The 19,032-nt window shown below is 42.1% G+C and overlaps 1 long non-coding RNA gene across 1 annotated transcript; it reads left to right on the top strand.

Moving 5' to 3' along the window:
* The first annotated feature begins 4,546 nt into the window (after positions 1-4,546).
* On the top strand, positions 4,547-17,768 carry LOC111272185 (uncharacterized). The gene is made up of 2 exons (XR_002687363.2): positions 4,547-5,293; positions 16,570-17,768. It is a non-coding gene; the product is annotated as an uncharacterized LOC111272185 (long non-coding RNA).
* The last annotated feature ends 1,264 nt before the right edge of the window (positions 17,769-19,032 follow it).

The raw sequence follows: 19,032 nt of genomic DNA, 5'->3' as shown, positions 1-19,032 counted from the left end.
CTTCTCTGCAATCTAACAGATAACATGAGCATTTTCTGCCGGATATAGTACACAACACAGATATGACCACCGACACATTGGCTGGCTAATTATAGCATAATGCAATGCGTGTCTATAGCCGACATTGGCGCGAGCAGGACTCTAATGCTTTGTCATTACGGTGACGCCTGCAGGACCATTCGACAAGGAACATACGACGCCAGATGTCAACTAGCATCAACTCAGAAAGTTGGTTTACTCACACAAATCATATATAACCCGTATTTAGTTAGCGCCACCTCCATTGCTGCTGCCTAACGAAAATTACATTATTTGGTTCTGTCTTATCGTATTATAGAGCCTGTTCCTGCCTAGATAGTAATAGCGGGAGGACAGTACAAAAAATCATTATAGCCACCAGCATCTGCCAGTTAGGTTTTCACATAAACGTTATTGTAAGCATGGCAGTGTTTTTGCCGATTAAAGCTTTCAACTAGCGCTAAATCTCGAACTTTGCTTGCTCTATGTTTTCTATTTAAGATAGAGTTACGTAAGGATAAATACTGAACTCTGCCACGGTCGGCATTATATCCTCGTGACAGTTTAGTAGGTAGAGTATGTGTGTGCTAATCTTAGAAGTACGTTGGGGTCTAGATTTGAACCCAGACGTAGACACACTTCACTTCGTGACGGAACCCAGTCGTCTGATGAAATGTCTAACGGCGATGCCGGACGTAAAACTTAAAACATAGAAAGGCGTTGAGGTGTCTCTTGTTTCCGGTTGCGATGTATCGTTTCCTATGCAAATATCTCTATAACACAACAGACACAAATGTTTACTGCTATTATTGTTGCAAGCATGCGTTTCAAATCGAGCATTTTAGGTTAATTTTGAGAAACATGTTGTTACTTTACTACATCGATGTACTTACTATACTACTGTCGTAGTGAAGACATACGCCTTGAACACGTCTATATCACATACAAGAAACAAACACACATATAGAGCTCAATTGCAAATATATGCATCAGTCTGCGATTATCGGTGGCCGTCAACAGGATTCCACTGCGGGTAACATATCAGAAACGAATGTGAGACAAGAAATCAATCTAGGACAACACTAGGTAATCCTTTGTTCTAGGAGGCTCGCTTATTTTCGATGTGTGTGTGTCTATACATTTGAGTGTTATGGACAGTTCAGAGTAGTAAGCAAACGATCGAACTTTCAAGTATAGCAGACGTTTTGACATAAAGAATAAAACCGTTGGCGGCTTTTTTTTCTATCTCTATTATTATTTTCTATTATTATTACCTATGATTATTATTATTATTTTTTTTTTTATCAAACTGTTCACGTTGTCGACCAGAGAATTCCATTGCAGTTGCCGTATACGCGTAAAAATACTGAGCTGTATCATCATGATAGTTGCGCGTGGGAAAATAGTTCCTTCGTTTTACCGACTGCGATTCTGCGACCAGACCCTCTGGCGCCATCGTCAACATCAGTGTTACCTTCGACTCTTCATCATGGACGGCCCAGTCTACATAAGTAAGCACTGGGACACATGTACTATCTTTTCGACATAGCAAGCCAGCTATTGCTGCCCCCGTCGCCATCGCCGCTGCTCATCGCAGGCAGGTTACTCTTATAGAAGCGAGCTTATATAACTGTAGCCATAGCAGATCGGCCATACGCTCGGTTCTGGTACTTCAGTAGACTTCGTAGGCCGACGGCTCGTCTCGAGTCCAGTGCGGATAGCGGCCAGGCAGTTCTACGCGTTTCTAATTGACTACACAGCTCGTATATTGCTGTTTATTAGTGAGTGATAGGTCTACAAACAGAGTACGACAAATGTTATTAGCGATACTGTGCCATTTTTCGAAATTGTGGCCGCTACTGGGCAGACAACTATTGCGCATTTGCAGAGGAAACACGAAGACCGCCCACGCAGGCTTATCAGAACCTACTCAGTCTGTCCATTGCTTGCTCGTTATAGCAAACAGACGGATGGATCAGAATCCAGTTATTCATAGAGATATGCATCCGAGTATAGGAAAGGCAGTAGAGCTACATGGAGCATAGAATAAACAGAGAAGGAGTGTACAGGAAAACTAATATAAGTGGAAACACAAATGGATTTTCGTTAGTTGTTTTATCGGCCAGGTTATTTTATGCAATCAGCAGCAGCCAACATGACAACAAGGGCAGTCAGATAGTAGATATGTAGCCGTATTTGGTTATGAACGAGCCATTACTAACTACATCATTAGACATGTTCTTTATCTATACAATAATATAACGTTTATTGGGTGGTATGAAGCAACAAATCAACTTCCAACTGGTGTAGTATTGTCTTCGTACACGTACCGTATTGCATGGTATTACTACCAATGTGGCCACCTTTGTTTTTCTGATTTCGGTTACTTTATTTGCTGTATTGTAAATGGATTTTGGCAAGCTAGGAATCAGTGTGAGTCTTGTTGGTGTCCGCATGATTCAAGATCTACAAACAATAGATGGTGAGCTTTATTAATCTTGATCGAGCTCTTTTCTTCTGTTTGATTATATGATTTGATATCACGAGCTAACCATTACGCCAAAATGGACCTAAAACTTACAGACCCGTTATGCTGCATTGTGACGTCTACCGTAAGCGTATTGATTGCACTAACAGTTGCGATCGCCTCGTTGCCTATATGCGCTGGGTATATTCATTCATTTCATCGTTATCAAGATCTCAATCTCATCGATCATGATCAGCTTCCACAGGGACGTTCAAGGTCTATTCTAATTTTTATATTGTATCGTACTGCTTAGGGCACTAGTCCGCAAAACTCTCATCTTTTTAGCAGGCTGTTACTCGCGTGGATTGAAGAGGAGCTATTATGGCGTGAAAACGAGGCCGCTGTTTTTCCAGCACCGTCCCTCTCACTCGGTAGTGGACTACATCGCCATTTGTGAGAGATCTGCGTATCATTAGGTCGAGGTAATCTCGAAGCGCTATTTTGTTTTTTTTTTTTCGGATCAGATATGATGGAACAAAAGCCATTACTGTAGATTTGTACCGGCAATAAATGTACCGTTCTTTCGATCGTGATCATGATCATACGAATATTGCAGTTTCAAGACCTAGAAATTGCTTCCCACAACGATATTACGCGGCATACTTGCATGGTAATGATAATCAATGTTGTTGTTTAAGACAGACTGGTTAGTCTATGACCTGTTGGCAAAGCCCAGTGTGTCGTTGATGCCTACTTCGTATAATAGAACATTTGCTTTAACCAGCCGATAGTTAAATCTTTTGTGAGTTCATACATCCGTTCTGTCGATATATTATTATAGATCTAGAAATTGGCTGTTATAATGGTAATGCCCTTTTACTTGTGAACAATTCATTGGTAATATGACTGGACTGAGCATTGATCTCTGATAATCTGACCAGGCTTTAAGGGCTATTTCTCAATATTTGATGTTTATCGGGCCCGGCCAATAATATAAGCGTTTCAAATAAGAAGATCGTTTATAGACAGAAACACCCAAGGCAACCACGAGTCAAAGCATTAGGCGGTTAGCATCAAAAAGTTCCGGTAATGGCGGTCTGTGGATCAGCTAGGAGTTTGTTCGAACGATGCTAATCGAGTAGCTGGCGCGTTTCACCGTTCGCATATTGTCACGGCTTCCAGGACTATTTATTTCACATTTGTTGATCTCTGTCTTGTTAGTTCTAAAATAGAAATGATCTCAGCAGATCCCTTCTTGCCGCTGAACGGTCTCGTTTCGACTGTCATCCATATTTTATAGTGTGATTAAAAACGTAGCGTTCGCTAGGCGGAATCAGTCTGGTATCAATTTTTAGATTGCGTTATTACTGAACCCCTTTATTCTAATGGCGAAAATGTATAATTCGGAGAGCATAGAGTATTGTTATCAAATAAACTTAGTTGACAGTTGTCGTGATCACTTGGCTATGTGATGCCAACTGAGAGCAGCGTCCCGCGTACGTTTCATAAATACGAACCATAGGCAGCTGGACAGCATTTCTGAGTCGAATTATGGACTTAATAAGAAGTAAATAAATAAATAAGGGTCATTACATAGCATAATTTCGAAATATCATTGCGTGTTTTTGCTGAAAGGTATTGTTATGGCGGCCACCGTTATTTGCAGCGTTGCTGTCTCTGTCATCATCCGCCTGATCTCCCCACGGCTGCCTTGTGGTAGAGCTGTCACAGCTCGGAGGCCAAATCATCGGTGACAGCAACTACTACGCTGAATAAGATTCAGCAAACTATGCCACTTCCGGATGCGCCTACATTTGCCATAAAGCAAAATCTTTACTATGACAACATAGGAGCGCAGGCACAGATAGCGGTGTTCGTGTCGTCGTAACACTGGGCACCACATGACTGCTTCCCCTCACGCTACTGTCACCATACCCCTTACCGCGGGCTATGCATAAGTGACATCTTGCTGACCTCGGCGTTAGGGTACAACAGCTGAGGGTTTGGTCTCCTGCTCTCTGCCTTGGGTCGTGCTGGTTTATTTTATGCTAGTCATTTACGTGGACGGCCCGTTTCAGGTAGCATTAGTACGCCACCAAACACTGCTGTATAACGTAGTGGGTCGTGATCGGTGCTAGCTGCTCTAAATGCTTCTGTGTTAGTTGCACTAAGTCAAACTGGCCGACAGCGAGCGCGCTTTCACTGGAGAGCCGACTCATAAGGCAGACATGTTGAGCAACGTAATCACGTCTACCGAGCACGCCACAGTCTCACGCTCCCGGCCTATAAGGCCACTACCAGCGACAGCCACAGAGCCGTAGCGACTCTGCTCAGCGACAGAGAGAGAGAAAGGAAACGGAGCACGGGACAAAGTGCGTGGATACCTCTTATTCTCAAACCGGAGGAAACTTGCTAAAACGTACTGCCAGTGTGTGCGTGTCTCACGCGTATGAAGAACAGCAAAAGTTCTCGACAAAGGTTACCAAGATGGTCAGTGCTGTCTAACGTCGATTAGCGAAGTAGCGAAAATTTCGTTGTTGACTCGTATTCCTGCTATGTGTCTGAAGGATTCTTTAAAAGAAACAATGGCTTACTATAGTGTGTATTTGTTCTCTGTGACTTGTGGGTGATACGTCTAGCTTTTATTTGTCCTACATGTTTCTCTTGTGTCTTCGGGCGTTCGATTAGCAAAATAGCTAGAAATCACATTGAGGGGGGTAGCTAATTTGATTACAATCGTTCCGATATACGTTGGAAAAAGAGGTGGAAAGCTACATACTAAAGGAATTGGACAAGGTGATTGAGCTAGTGAGTATTGCATGTACTCTATTTAGTAACTGTGCATCGCTTGTTAGTTTGATGAATCGACAGCAGCTTAACGTTTCTGACAATATTATCTATTGTGTATCAAACAGGACAAATCGCATCAAGTGCACGTCTATGGTTACTCTAAGCTAAGCATCTCATGTATTTGGAACCGTAGGCAAATAAGTGAATGGCCTGATTCTAGCAAGTAACGTTATTATCGTTACTCAAGAAGTTTGCGTTTTACAGGTAGCAAAACAAGAGCATGACTGATTGAGCTCTGAGCTCAGCTACCGCTCAAAGCAAACAGCGTGATGAGCGTTGTTTTTTTTTCCATTCATTTCGCTATCTATGATTTCGGCTACAATATATAACGACAATTTAACCGTGGAGCACTAAGTAAGCCTAAAGGGTGGTTATGGAAAGATTTTACTAAACGTTTGACTGAATTTAATTTAAGTAAAACTAGTAAAGCATTTTATTAATATAGACAAAATAATTTGCGAAACCGGAACTTTATTCAGCTCAAGGCAATACTTCGAACCGGAATACGTAAATTACAATATCTATGGATAGAGGATGCCCAACTAGATGTACAGAGACGGTGCTCCGGTTGATCTTATACACAATAATTTAGGTAATTGGAATGAGTGATTTCTTGCCGTATTCTTATATCCCACATCCCTATCGTCCTCCCTTGGATATAACGAAAGCGCTTGAAGAACATTTGAGTAATAAAATGTAATTCCTTAATCATTGACATATAAAACTTTCGATTTTAGTACGTTCACTCATTTTGAAAAAGGCGACGATCTATTTAGCCGAAAGGATCAGGTTCGGGACCTCGTTGGAATGCCTGCAGTGAATACCATTTGCTACGGTATAATATATAGGATTCCATCTAAAAAGCCTGCTTGCGGAAATCATACGGCAAAGGAACTTTTTATACTATGCAAGGTATTATGTATTTCTATAGATTGTTGATTCGATCAGGGCATCTGAATTTAGTCTTAGTCACTATTACACGTATAGAGCATCTTTTCTATTTTCATCGCGTGTGTTTCTACACATATATGCTGTTGCAAGCACAAAAATCATGTCAAAATTACCTTGAAGACAATTTTAAAGTCTTTGATGAGAGCCCACTGTATCGCTCAATTATATTTAATAAGCGACACATTTTTGCTCAAAAGCTTGCACAAAAACACTTATGTAATCAAACTTTACTCATATGGGTTTTCCACTTGTACGAATAAAGGTCGCCGATTAATTTTGGGAACGTGGAAGATGGCTTCCCAAAGGTGGAAATAGGTGCACAAGCAAAGCTGTCTTTTCGATGGACAGGCCTTTGCAATTGTCCGACTTACGCGAAGCTTCAAACATTGAAATCCTACAGGCTGCACATCGGAAACCACTAGCGGTTTGAAGGATTTATAATCCCAAGAAATCTAAGTAGGACGTAACGAACCGAATCGCTGAATTGAAAAAAGTCAAACCCCCTGGCGGCCAAGTATCCTTAAAAGTAGGATAGGTCCTCTCACAAATTGGAAATTAAATTATCTGGCCACGCGGTTAGACATCGAGGTGAGCCTAATCGAAAGCTGTTACTAAAAAAAAAAAACAACTGGCCTGTGGAGTGAAAATAAGTAACAAATACTAAATTTAGGCTATATTATTGTGGTCGACATATATCATACACAGATAACAGTTAGTAAAATTGCCTGCGCCCCAATCCAAACCTCCCTTTACTCTTTTCTGCCACTAGAACGAGTTACTTCACTACGAATATGAACGATGACGCGTACCCCGATAAGGCATTCCTCAAAGTAGTATACGCCTCCAGCTGAATGCAAATAGGGTTTCGAACGGAACAGCGTCGTGCTAAAGAATCCAAGACAACAAGCGGCTCGTTTTCTTTTAACTTACTTTCATCCAGAATGCGATTTGAATTTCCACCTTCGGTCAGGTTTATGCGTGGACCGCATTGTGAGGATCTTTCAAATGCGTTTATCATGGTCGCACCGAGACGCCGTACCATTTTTCTACTCGTGTCTCTCTCCTTCCGCGTCGCATTTGACCTGGCAGCAGGGCCGGTGGCTGGCAATGGTTTAGGATAAACCCAGGCCATGGATCTGCATCCGTCCGGCCGAAGCAGCATCCACGACAGAATAGCATGAAAGAGTAATTTATCATGTTGTTTTTCTTGCGAGCTTTTTGTTGCACCGACGACCCCGCATGGTTGGTTCTGTTTTTATCAAGATTATTATTGCATGTAAATACGCTAGCTTCGCTGGACCACAACAATTATAATGTTGAGCCATGTATAGTATAAGTGAATAAAGCTAGGTGAACCGAACCAGAAGTTTTGAATAAAGCGTAAGTAAAATATATTAGATTTTGTTTGGGAATATTAAATTTCTATGCAATGTAACATCCCTCTAATCATTAGAAGCGTTATCAAAACGGAAGTACTGCGAATAAGCTAAGTGGCGTACTGTGTTATATTTTTAGTACTCTAGTAGTAGAATGCTATCTTCTAAATCTGGTGCTCACGTTAAAAATTTTCAGCCTTATCTAAATATATAATGATAATAATATTAACCAGACAAGCCTTTGTGTAGACATAGGTGTCCTGTGATCGGTTGCTTTTACCAAAAGCAGGTCACACCAGATATGTTAGACAAAGTAAACGCACCGTCGTGAAGTCTTATTCTATATCTATCATTTGTTTTTCGTTCACCGCTAATTTTTTAAAATTAATATCCCTATTTCAATTTTTCACGAGTGTTTTATTTTATCATACGTAAAAAAAAATGCGCCCCTAAAAGACGCAACATAATTGACTACAATTCGCCTGCTCCGGTAAATCTTTCACGAGAACCTTATTATATAAACTAGGCTGATCCCAATGCCGCAAAAAACACGTATCGGCACAGAAGACTTCGAATCGCTATCTTTAGCAGTTAACCTGGCGAAAACACCGTAGACTTTCGGATTTGTTGCTCGTTAGCCTTTTCGCGACTTTGCTTCTGCCTACCTTCGACCGCTCCCCACTCTCAGTTAGGACGTGGCAAAGCTCCTCGACTGCTGCTGCTGCTACTAAGAACACTGGACCCTTTTCTGTGCGCTGTGTAGTCCCTACAGATAGGTTTAGGGCTCAGTGGTGGAAATAGGACCTTCTCTTCACACCTCACCCCGTTGGATCCTCACTGCGTTGTTATTCTATAGCCATTCCCCCTTTACATGGGGCCAACACGCCATCGAGCTCTCTAGAAACGCCCTCTTCCCTCTCGTGCGGGCGTACACCGCATATTAATATTGCCCCTTCGTGTCGTCTGCTTGCAAAGCCCTCGCATCAGCCACCTTCTTTACGGCCGCAGCAGGGTTCTGGCCCTCATGGTCTTACCAATCTACAGCTTCGACCACAGTGGCTTGTTAGCTGGCTTATGGCTATACCAGGCAGGCTCTTCGCATTCTGCCCTGCGTTTTGACAGCTAAAACCAAGCAACGGCCACGAGCTTATAACCATAAGGCTATACATCGTTTCTTCTTGCCACGTCTTCACCGAGAACCAGAGCCTTTTTTTCGACGACTCTAATATCAACGTCTGCTTTCACTGCCGACGTCGCTGTCATAACTATACATGTCTATGCCATCAATTCTACTAGCGGCAAAAGAAAGTGGGGGGTAAAGCTTACACTCAACTAATGCACCATTTATCAGAGCCAAACAAAAAACTACGATCCGCCGGAAGCAAGCCGTAAACAAGAGGGCCGAAATAATCCGTAATTCAAACGGCATGCGCGCTCAATGTAGACGAGCGGTTTGATGGTCGCCGTTATTACGTACTATATTGCATTAGAAACACCTAGATCTAAAAATCTACCATTGTCTCAAGAGGCCGACGCGTCGGCTAGATCACAGATTCCGCCAAAATGGCGACGGCGGCGTAATACGCATGTGCACGAAATACCTGACATTGGATTCAGATCCTGTTTATCTTGGATTTCGTACAAATATTGCTCTGCCCGCCTCTCGCCACAGAAGTACTGTTACAATCTTTAATTAGATGGTGTTGCCCTCCTGTCCTCGCGGGGGCAGAAGGTCGTGCATGGTAACTGATGGCCTAACTTATGCTCTTCGTGTAGGATATGTTCGCATATTGGAATCGTACATTTTTCCATCCATGGTAGAAACCACTTTTTGTGTTGGGCGATTTCTCGTATCAGGTGAATATAACAGTAGAGGTGGCAGTAGTAGCGGTGAAAAAGTGTAATGCCTATAAACGTACGCATATGTAGCAACTACGTACGGGGCAATTGTAATGCCGCATTACGCAAGCAAATCGCAGTCCTTTATTGTCGGCGGTACTACCACCGTCTCCAAACTGAAGGGGATTATCTTCTCAAGAGAAACGGTTACCTTTTTTTGTCTTCGACGTCGATGTGACTAACACTGCCAGCAGTCGTTAGGTGTTCCCATTAGCTTTAAGGATCCCCCACCGTTATCGCTGCTTTTTCTATTTGTAACAATACGATTAGCACTGAGAAACAAGAATAATAATAACTGTCATCTAACCAGCAACGCTCTTCGCGCATTCGAAAGTAACATGGCGAAGGAGTTGATTCATGCTCCATGCGTCCCTACTTAGGCCGTGGTAGATCCACTGGAAGCAAACATAAAGAAGGGATGGCGCAGGCTGTTGCTTATCCAATAGAAACGAGTACACAAACGGGAATGGCAGTCGTACAGAAACTAACCCACATGAAACGAGAGTTTGAGGGTTGAGGAAAAATCTGCTGGGTTGTCAAATTGTGCTGACCATTTTCGAGTCCAAGTTGAAACAAAAATTGCTTAAATTATCTATCTTCTGCTATTTTTCCAGCAACAGCTTCGTCTTACGAGTGTATAACTTCGATAGTTTCTGGATGCAAACTAAGGCAATTAGCGATTTTTTTACAGCTGTTCAGTGAAATTAAATTAAAACCATTAAGGAAGTTTTGTGAAAACAGATAATAATTTAATGGTGTAAGATCCGGACCGTACGGCGAAGGCGTTGAAATTTCTCATCTAAAATCTTTCCATTTCTTTCAAGCCAAAAAAGTATGTGGTCTAGCTTTGTCATGGTGGGGAGCGATTTCCATCGAGTTCGTGCCTATTTTTCTCCATGATATGTCATGATCCTGTTGACGACAGGGAACCGAATCAATCGATTTGTCAGGCGGTGTTTGACAGAGCGATTTTTTTCTAGTCTCATCAAACGATAGCACAGCATCACCTTCTTTAGCGTCGGTTGCTTTCCTACAGACTCTAAAATGTATTTTTTTTTTAAATTTAAAGATTTTTGTCGTATGTAATTTGCTTTCACTCATCCGTTATCAACCGCCTTAGAAATAGCTCGATTTCTTTGCGTTTCCTTAGGGTCTCTCAGATCGAAGTACGATTAGGTGAGATATTTTACGTCAGCTCGTCTGGCACACTTTTTTCTTGCTAGCTTTCTTGGCAATATCATGAACACCTAAATGTCGATTCCTCCTCGCGACAGTTTTATCAATATTTTCATTTATCTCTGTTTGAATAACCATTGTAGCCCATCTCGCAAGGACGTCACTTAAAGAGAGATTTTGTACAATTTTACATATATGCTTACAAGTGTGCGTTGGATTTGTTGAAAACGAATGATTATCTGGCCTGCGCTTTGTCCATTTTTTGAAACGCTTAAATGTCCTATGTAGACTAAACAGAACTGGTACTTTCCCTTTTAAATTTCACCGTTTTCTGGACTAGATCTTCAGTTAACGTTCTTGCGAGCTATATAAAATCTCAGCCACAATCTAAGACCCAAACGGGCACGGACTGAATGATCTAATTAATGCAAGAATCATCTGCTCATTGCTTCAAGCTAAATTGTTCCCTTCCTTCAAAACTAAAACGTACGAGTTAATACTTTCTAATCGTTTGGTGAAATCGACATTCGACTTCTTAATTATAAAAATAGCCTCCAACTGTGTGTCACCGCAAATTTCCAAAAATGCTTATTTTGTTAGATGACCTCCTTATGCTCACGTAATTATATCGCTTGAGGTGAGCTCGTTAGATGCCAAGAACGAGTAAAAGATGATTTACCTGAACATTAAGTGTACATAGTAGCTTACAATGTACATTTATGTGTACCGCCAAGTCATCGTAACAGAACGTTCAGCTGCGAATTCGGATTTAAACGCCGACTCTTCCTCATTTCCTTCATTCCATTACAGATCGATAGCTTTACTTGCTTCCAACAGCAGTGAGCGAAAGTCCTTTTACTATATAATCCGATCAATGTCACTCGTATCCGTGTACGTAAAATGTTTACTTCGGTCCATGGTACCTGATCGACACATTTTCTTTTCTTTCCCTTTGAAAGCTGTATTAGTTCCGACTGGTAGAAGTAACGAGTCGCCATTTACCCAACTGTGCGCGCGCCTATCGGAGGCTAATCGTGACTATTGACGCTGATGCTGCCATTTTGTTACAGTAATGCATCAATGGTACATCTGCTATAGACTAGTGGTTAGTACTCCAGAAGGATCTGGCAGAGTTTCATGTGTGTCATGCGCATGATTTACCGTTGATACATGGGACACGTCCGAGGTCACACTGCCCAACGCCAGAACGCATAGGATACTAGCCACTGGCTTCGGCAATCATGCCTTCGCTGTCAGGTAGACACGTTTATGAGCAGTCATTAAATAACCACCAGAGGAGACTCTGCCAAACAACGTAATACGTAGACAAGCAAGACGAGCAATTACTTTTTGTATCCTCCCGCAGGCCTCCTTCCACTCTTGGAGAAGATGTGCCTATCGGGTAAGATCTGTTTTCGTGTTCCTGAAATCAAACGCTTTGAACTGACAAGCAAACCTGTCTTGAAGCTGTATCGCGAATTTGGTATTCATCAAGATCAGCAGTGTGAACGTTTATATATATATATATATATAAAAATAGCTGGGACCTAAATTCAGGCTTTTCCTTAAGAACTGTTTCTAAATCTGAATCTAAACAAAAATATATTTCAACAACGCTTCTTGCTTACGCTAGAGTCGCTCTCGGCGGCTGCGATTGTTCAATGCTTTAATTAATACTCATTCTAGTGATTTTGAAAAAGATGCAAAATGGCTCGAGAAAGACTCACTGTTAAAGTTTATTTGGGACAGCCTGATCGACGATAGATTTCCCCTCTCCAAGCTGTATTTAATTTCGATATAATAAATGTATCAAGAATGACTTTTTAAGCCATTTTCATGAACCTTTTAATTTTTTTAATATAAAACTTATTGAGGATCTTTCGGTTTAGCTTATGGAAATATTTTTCAAGAGCCGCATGAAAACTTACAATAATGTAAACCGTCGATTTTGGGGGAAAAGAAAGTCTAAAAACGAAAGAACTAGCTTTTTTTCTCGTACTAGCAAAAGTGGATGGACGCATGTGCAGCCGGCCACCTAAATACCTCGCTCTCTCTATATATATATATATATATATATATATAGGCTCCGACGTCATTCTATTTGTTCCCATACGATGACCCGAGTGTTCTATCAGGTGCTCGACAACTCTGCTAATGGCACCTTGATAATTTGAAATTAGTACTACCGGCCACACTCTTCCGCTTCGACACCAAGCTCGCGACGACGTTCAGCCAAACTGTCTCTTTTTCTCACTGGAACCAACCTAAGCTTTTCAACTTATTTTAGCCTTTTTACTTTCGTTTTTCTTTTTCCGTCTCAAGTAGTCCTAGTGCTGTTGAATAGTGTCCTACTGGCCGACAGAAAAGCATTCTATCGCCACCAGCAATGGCAACACGCAACTGGTCAAATAAACAATGATGGCTGATCTTGGATGCCACCAGGCTCTAGATATCACGAGTCCGAAGGCCACGTTTAGTTCTATGTTGAAATACAAATCCCCATGTTGCGTTGCTTACACTGTTACAATCGCTTTGCCGTTTCATCGAAAAGCCAGGCGGTGGCTGAAACCAGAATACTGTTCGCTTTAGACACTCTTACCAGTTGGTCCAAAATTTTCCCACCTTTTTTCCTAGCCCTTGAAAATGGTCATCGGACAGCGCATGAATAAACATATCGACTTCTCAGGACTCCCTTAATAAACGTCAACCCGGTCGGGCGGTCGGCCAGCATTTTCCTTGTGCTGCAGCAACCACACACGACCTCTGGTGGTAGTGATCGCTTAACCCGACCTGTATGCCACTGCTGTCGGCGGCCGTTAACCTTGACCTAGCCTCGTCTAGCTTCGGTTAATCCCGGTGGCCTGTGGTAGAAAATATGTGCGTCTATAGATATATATACACGGAGCTTCATGAGGTAACGCTTGCATGTGTTCATCAACCTGAACGAATACTTCCGTTTTTCAATAGTACTCAGGTCAGTGTTTTGTTCTTTCTGTCAACAGGCAGAGATTTCAAAATTCTTCATGCAAGTTGTCGGGCTACAGAGCTGGGCAATGGTAGCAATGTCGGCCAAACGAAAAATTATGGCTAGTTATTGCTTCGACGCGTGAACTGCTTAGGCAATAAACTTTGATTATGTCGAACCGTATCAAAAATTATATAAATTTTTTAAAATGAATTATATCGATAAGATTACGCTAAGGCAATTTACTTGTGCAGGGAAGATCACGCACAATAACTCCATTTGCAAGAGGTAGATATTTTACAGATTACGTAAGCTTTCACGGGATTTCCGTACAAGTCAGATGTTACGTCATGAAACGTTGTTACATCAGGCAGATCCGACAGGGATTGTGTCAATCGTAGATGATTTCATTTCAGCTAGCAGTCATTAATGCCAAAACTTTTTCTTCCTATTCTTCAACTCTTCTTTGATTCGGTTATATTCCTTTGCCAAGAATGGGAAGATGCGGAAGATGTTCCTTAGATGCCAGTTGAAAAGTAGGTCGATAGACCTAATGGAGAGCCGACGCTCCTTTGATAGGTAGTTGTGCTGCCGTAGATTTGTATCAATGCGGCGCAAGCATTCGCTTAGCAAGGTTTGAGACAAAACGGAGAGAGCCATAACAGTAGTAATAATCAAGCTCAGTGGATTGGTTCGCGCCTGCCACGCGGTCGCGGCCTTCTATGGCCGTAGTCGTCGGGTCTGCGTCGTCACGGCGCTAAATGCCGTATGCACAAGATGCGCCAAACGTGACACCTTGTTTTGCTGATGGAAGGATACGACCCTTATGGAGAGTATATCCCTTCCTTACAGTCAGTCGTTCGTTGACTTGAGACGCTTGCTCAGGACGGCTTCTCGAAAAAGGATGGTAATAAGTATACGTCGAATACTAAGTAACTGTGAGCTAAATTCATATATTTCGTTACCTTGCTTCTGCAAATGACTACATCTTCTCAGTCGTAAACGAACACACGTTGTTGACTCTTAAAGGCGTGCTTAGGGCAAACTTAGAAACGAGACAAAGGGGCTGCCCTTAAAGCACTTCTTATATTTAGTGCTCAGTTAGGGGATCTAATTAAATGTTAATTGTTTCGATCTTCCGCCATACGATATTGAGTTCAGACGTTTGATGACAGGCTTTGAAGCTCTGGGTCGGGCAGACTTGCCCTTTCAAATTCTTGCCTACACTGCAGGAAACGGTTCACATCTGGGTGATATCTAGCTCTAGCTTAAGTACGCGATACGTCAAGCTTCGACAGCAAGACGTAATTTTCGTACCGGTAATCTCAATGAAAACATTTAATGAAATGCGTGCATCTAACTTTTCGCTTTCTACCACACCAGGCCGATTTAGAACCTTTACTAGGTATGCCCATGAAATACGTGATAGAGCATGCATCGCGTCCTAGCAGACACGACAGCACAGGAGGACAACGTAAGGCATTTGTCTATGAAATCGAGTAATCATTTGTTGCGCTCCAAGGAAGTTTACTCAAGACGACTGTCTCCTCGTTCCATTGGGAAGTAACTAATCAGTGGCAGATTCTAATAGGAGATATGAAATTCTACCATTCAAATAGTTAGACGTTGTTAATAACGACTGGTTCTGCCACAGACAGACTCACAGTGGCCTGGGATGTCTAGTATAGGCTTTTGACAATAGTAACGCCTCGCATCAAATGCTTGCTTTGCACCAGATAACTTCGCAGTCAAGTTCTAGTGTATGTTTTCATTCAAGGTCTAATGTATGCAAATGTATTTTGTTGCAAATCCGTTTACGTACTGTGCATCCAGTCGAAAAGCCTCGAGTGGAATTGTTCTAGATGCCTGATGGGGCTACAAGGGCCAGTAGGTGTTATTACCGGAACTCGCTAACTTGTTCTTATAGCAACTATTTGATAACGGGCAAGAACAGATTATTTTCAAATGTAAACAACTAAAATTCAAGGCAAAGTATTCATCAGAAATATTAATGAATATGTTGAATAACGTGGACTGCTCATACAGACATAGAACGTCTAGCTGGACGTTCTAAGCCGGCAGAATTGCTGAAAAATTGGTTACAGATCATTGTTTCACACATTGAAGAACATTATCTATTCGATGACCGGTAAGATCGTTATCACAATGTAAAATAATCGTCATCAAAATTCAGTTTGACTATTGCCTTAGAATCCGTGTGCCTGTAGCAGGCCATATGATGCCATGAATGTCCTGCCCATTATATGAATTATATATATTCGTCGTTGAAAATGTTTCCCGGTCTGTAGAAGAGGGGCTGACGCAGTTACGATTTTTTGCAAATGGTTTTTCTACGACAAATGTCCCGGTTGACAATTCAGTTTCTTTATGCTGCTGAGTCCGTATCAGCTCGCGTGATGAGTGAGGTCTGCAATGCAACTTGTTGCTAGGTTACCAATTGGCGCCCAAGTACGATACTAATTACCTCATACCTGCTGATATTGATGACGTATCAATCGACACCGGACAAGGAGCTTGTTCCTTTAGCCTGTTTCATAAAATATTGTTTGTTGTATGATGAACGAATGGCAAATCGTGGACAAGGTTGCTCTCTTGCCTTACTGTACATTCTGCCGTAATGCCTAAATGTAACCAAGGGTAGAACGGGCGAACTTCGTGAGCGCGTGCATGGCTTGGCACGCTTGCGCGGCACCGCGTGCCTTTGTTGCCTCGATTTCGAAAACAACTTGTGCTAATATTATTAAAGACATTCACACTATGCGCCAGACCTCAAGGTATATCCTCATACGCGCTGCCGCATGACCTGAATGGAGTGGTAACAAGTGACTCTTCGTTTTTTTTTACAGATTGCGACACTTCAATGGATCGACAACACGGTACGTAGTCTCCGAAATGACAAGCTGCCAAATCTGTATTGCTTCAAGGCGGTAGAAAATCTTTCCTTACTGGTTTCTTAATGCACAATTTAAAGGCATAGTAATATGGAAAAAATACGCACCGCATATTTAATCGGTGTGATGTATAACTGTAGCAGCCTTAGGGCGTTTTGTTGATAGGCAAAAGTATTGCGACTAATTTGCATACACCTCTGGCGTGAAAGTCCTTATGTACACAAGCAAATCTCTACTTAAATGAATGAAGAGGATTTTATTATGGATCTATGTACAAACATCTTAGCTATCTGCTCACACGTGTTCCATGGCTTTCGAACGTTACTCATCTGCTAGTATTTGCACAAATCTGCCCTTACGAATAGAGAACGCTGATCGAGAACTCCAGCGATGCCACTTTCAGCAGTTGCAAGTTTAAATCCTTTGATGTTGACAACCCGAATGAAGGACCCTAATAACATACAGAGGTCCACGGCTAGGCTACAGGTCCAAGTAACGTCAAGTTTTCCGACTCTATAGAGGCCTCAACACAACTGGAACAACCATTGCGCTGCGTGTTACTGCCGTCAACGTCTGTCGGCCGGATGCGCTGCATCCAGCCAAGGACACTACTGCGACTGATGTGGCAACGGCAGATTATTACTGTCGCCATCGGCGTCATGAAGCAGCACGGAAAATGTTTATGTAACATGTGCTGGATATTGCTGACAGTGACGACTGCGGTGCAACAAGTGTAAGCCCAGACAATGACGGAGTCCAATAGAATTGTCACGAAAAAGAGACCTAACTTATTCATATATTTTGATATTTGCTCAATACGCAGTAGTAAATTATTAACAACTGATTCATCGTTAACGCCGTGAAGTACGTTGTACAGTGTCTACACTTGGCCGTTTCTGTGCGTGTCATTAAACGTTCAAAATCAGAGCTGTTCAGTAATACGGCTATGGAGATGAACTCACGGTAATGCTTATCCATATTTAGAAATCATTTTACTAGCATATTTCACCTTTGTCTATAACGTGACGAAACACTGATGATCGACAATCTGTCGGCACTGCAGTAGAACCACAAGTGTTTCATAGAAGAAGAAGAAGAAGAAGAAAAAGAAGAAGAAACTTGAATCGCTCAATAAAAAATGACTTTGATACTTTTGTCCTTAGTTCTTCTATCACTAATTAACTGCTAGGAGTAGTTTGCTTGAAGAGAACCCGGAAGCTGCAAAGAAATCTGACCAAAAACATTGAAGGATCTAAATTTAATACATATATGCATACCCACAAGGTGACATTAAAAAGATTTAGAGAACAGCAGAAAAAGTTTGGCAAGTAGCTATTGCAACACAAGCATGGGTTTCATAAATAGTCCATCGTTTAATAAATGGCCTAGGTTTCTATGAGCGGCCTTTATCCTATAGTCATTCTCGAGCTAGACAGCGTGAGTGAATGTCCTCAATAAACATCCGTAGCATTTATATTGGTCTCCGCCAAACGATCCATAAAACGGGCTATAAAACACAGGTTGAATCCTGACTCAACGAAGCTCATTGTCAGAGGAACTCCATTTGAACTAAATGCTTGACGTTCCAGCCTTAACTCTTAAGCTTGCGGCTCAATTTGCGCTGTAATGGCAACCCGATAGTGGCAGAAGTTTATGTTTCAAAGTAGTTCGTCCTATGGCAGAGGCAAGGGACGGTTATGGAGCAGGGTGTATATTCGGATCGGCAAAGACCTTGCTGCGAAGCTCGTTTATTTGGCGCGCTAGTATAAGGAACCTGCTGAGTTGGCTCAGCAGATTGTTCTATGTAAGCCGCTGGCTCAGCCATGGCATACCACTCGTCGGCCTCTGCAATCTAACCTGCTACCTAACAGACCCTTAGAATAAAATGAGTGGCCTAGTTAAAGTCGTGTCGAGTTGCTGCACGGGTATCCCTTTGCGTATTTCCGTTAGGTACACGACGTCGCTAGAGGCCGCGTAAGTTCTATGAGCGGAGGTTGGACAAACGGCACGAGGGGGCTCTAGTACGGGCAAAGGCCTATGAAAGACACTTGGCAAAACAAACGTGTCACTGCAAATGCGAGAGTTCATCCATCTGCAAAATTCCTTTTCTGTCGACATAGCCACAATAAATTGGCTAGCCTATTTAGCACGTATTTAAGATGCTCGTCGCTATAGTCGCGTCGCGTTAATTACGGATCTGGCTAGGGCTCCCGCGAAGTGACTGCAGTGGCCGTTAAATGAAAAAAATTGGGACTGAATTAGTTAGTCAAAAAAGGTTGTTAAAAAAAAGGTCTTGGTTTATCCTAGGTAAGCTAGGCAGGGCGGACGCGATGTCTTCTAGAAAGAAACGGAGATGAGATGCCATCTGTATGCAGGTACCTAGAAAGGTACCTATAGACATAGGGGAAGACACATAAT

Source organism: Varroa jacobsoni, unplaced genomic scaffold (assembly GCF_002532875.2).
Source record: "Varroa jacobsoni isolate VJ856 unplaced genomic scaffold, vjacob_1.0 contig01757, whole genome shotgun sequence".
Taxonomy (NCBI): domain Eukaryota; kingdom Metazoa; phylum Arthropoda; class Arachnida; order Mesostigmata; family Varroidae; genus Varroa; species Varroa jacobsoni.
Note: the sequence above shows the minus strand (reverse complement) of the source record. Positions and strands in the feature narration are given on the sequence as shown.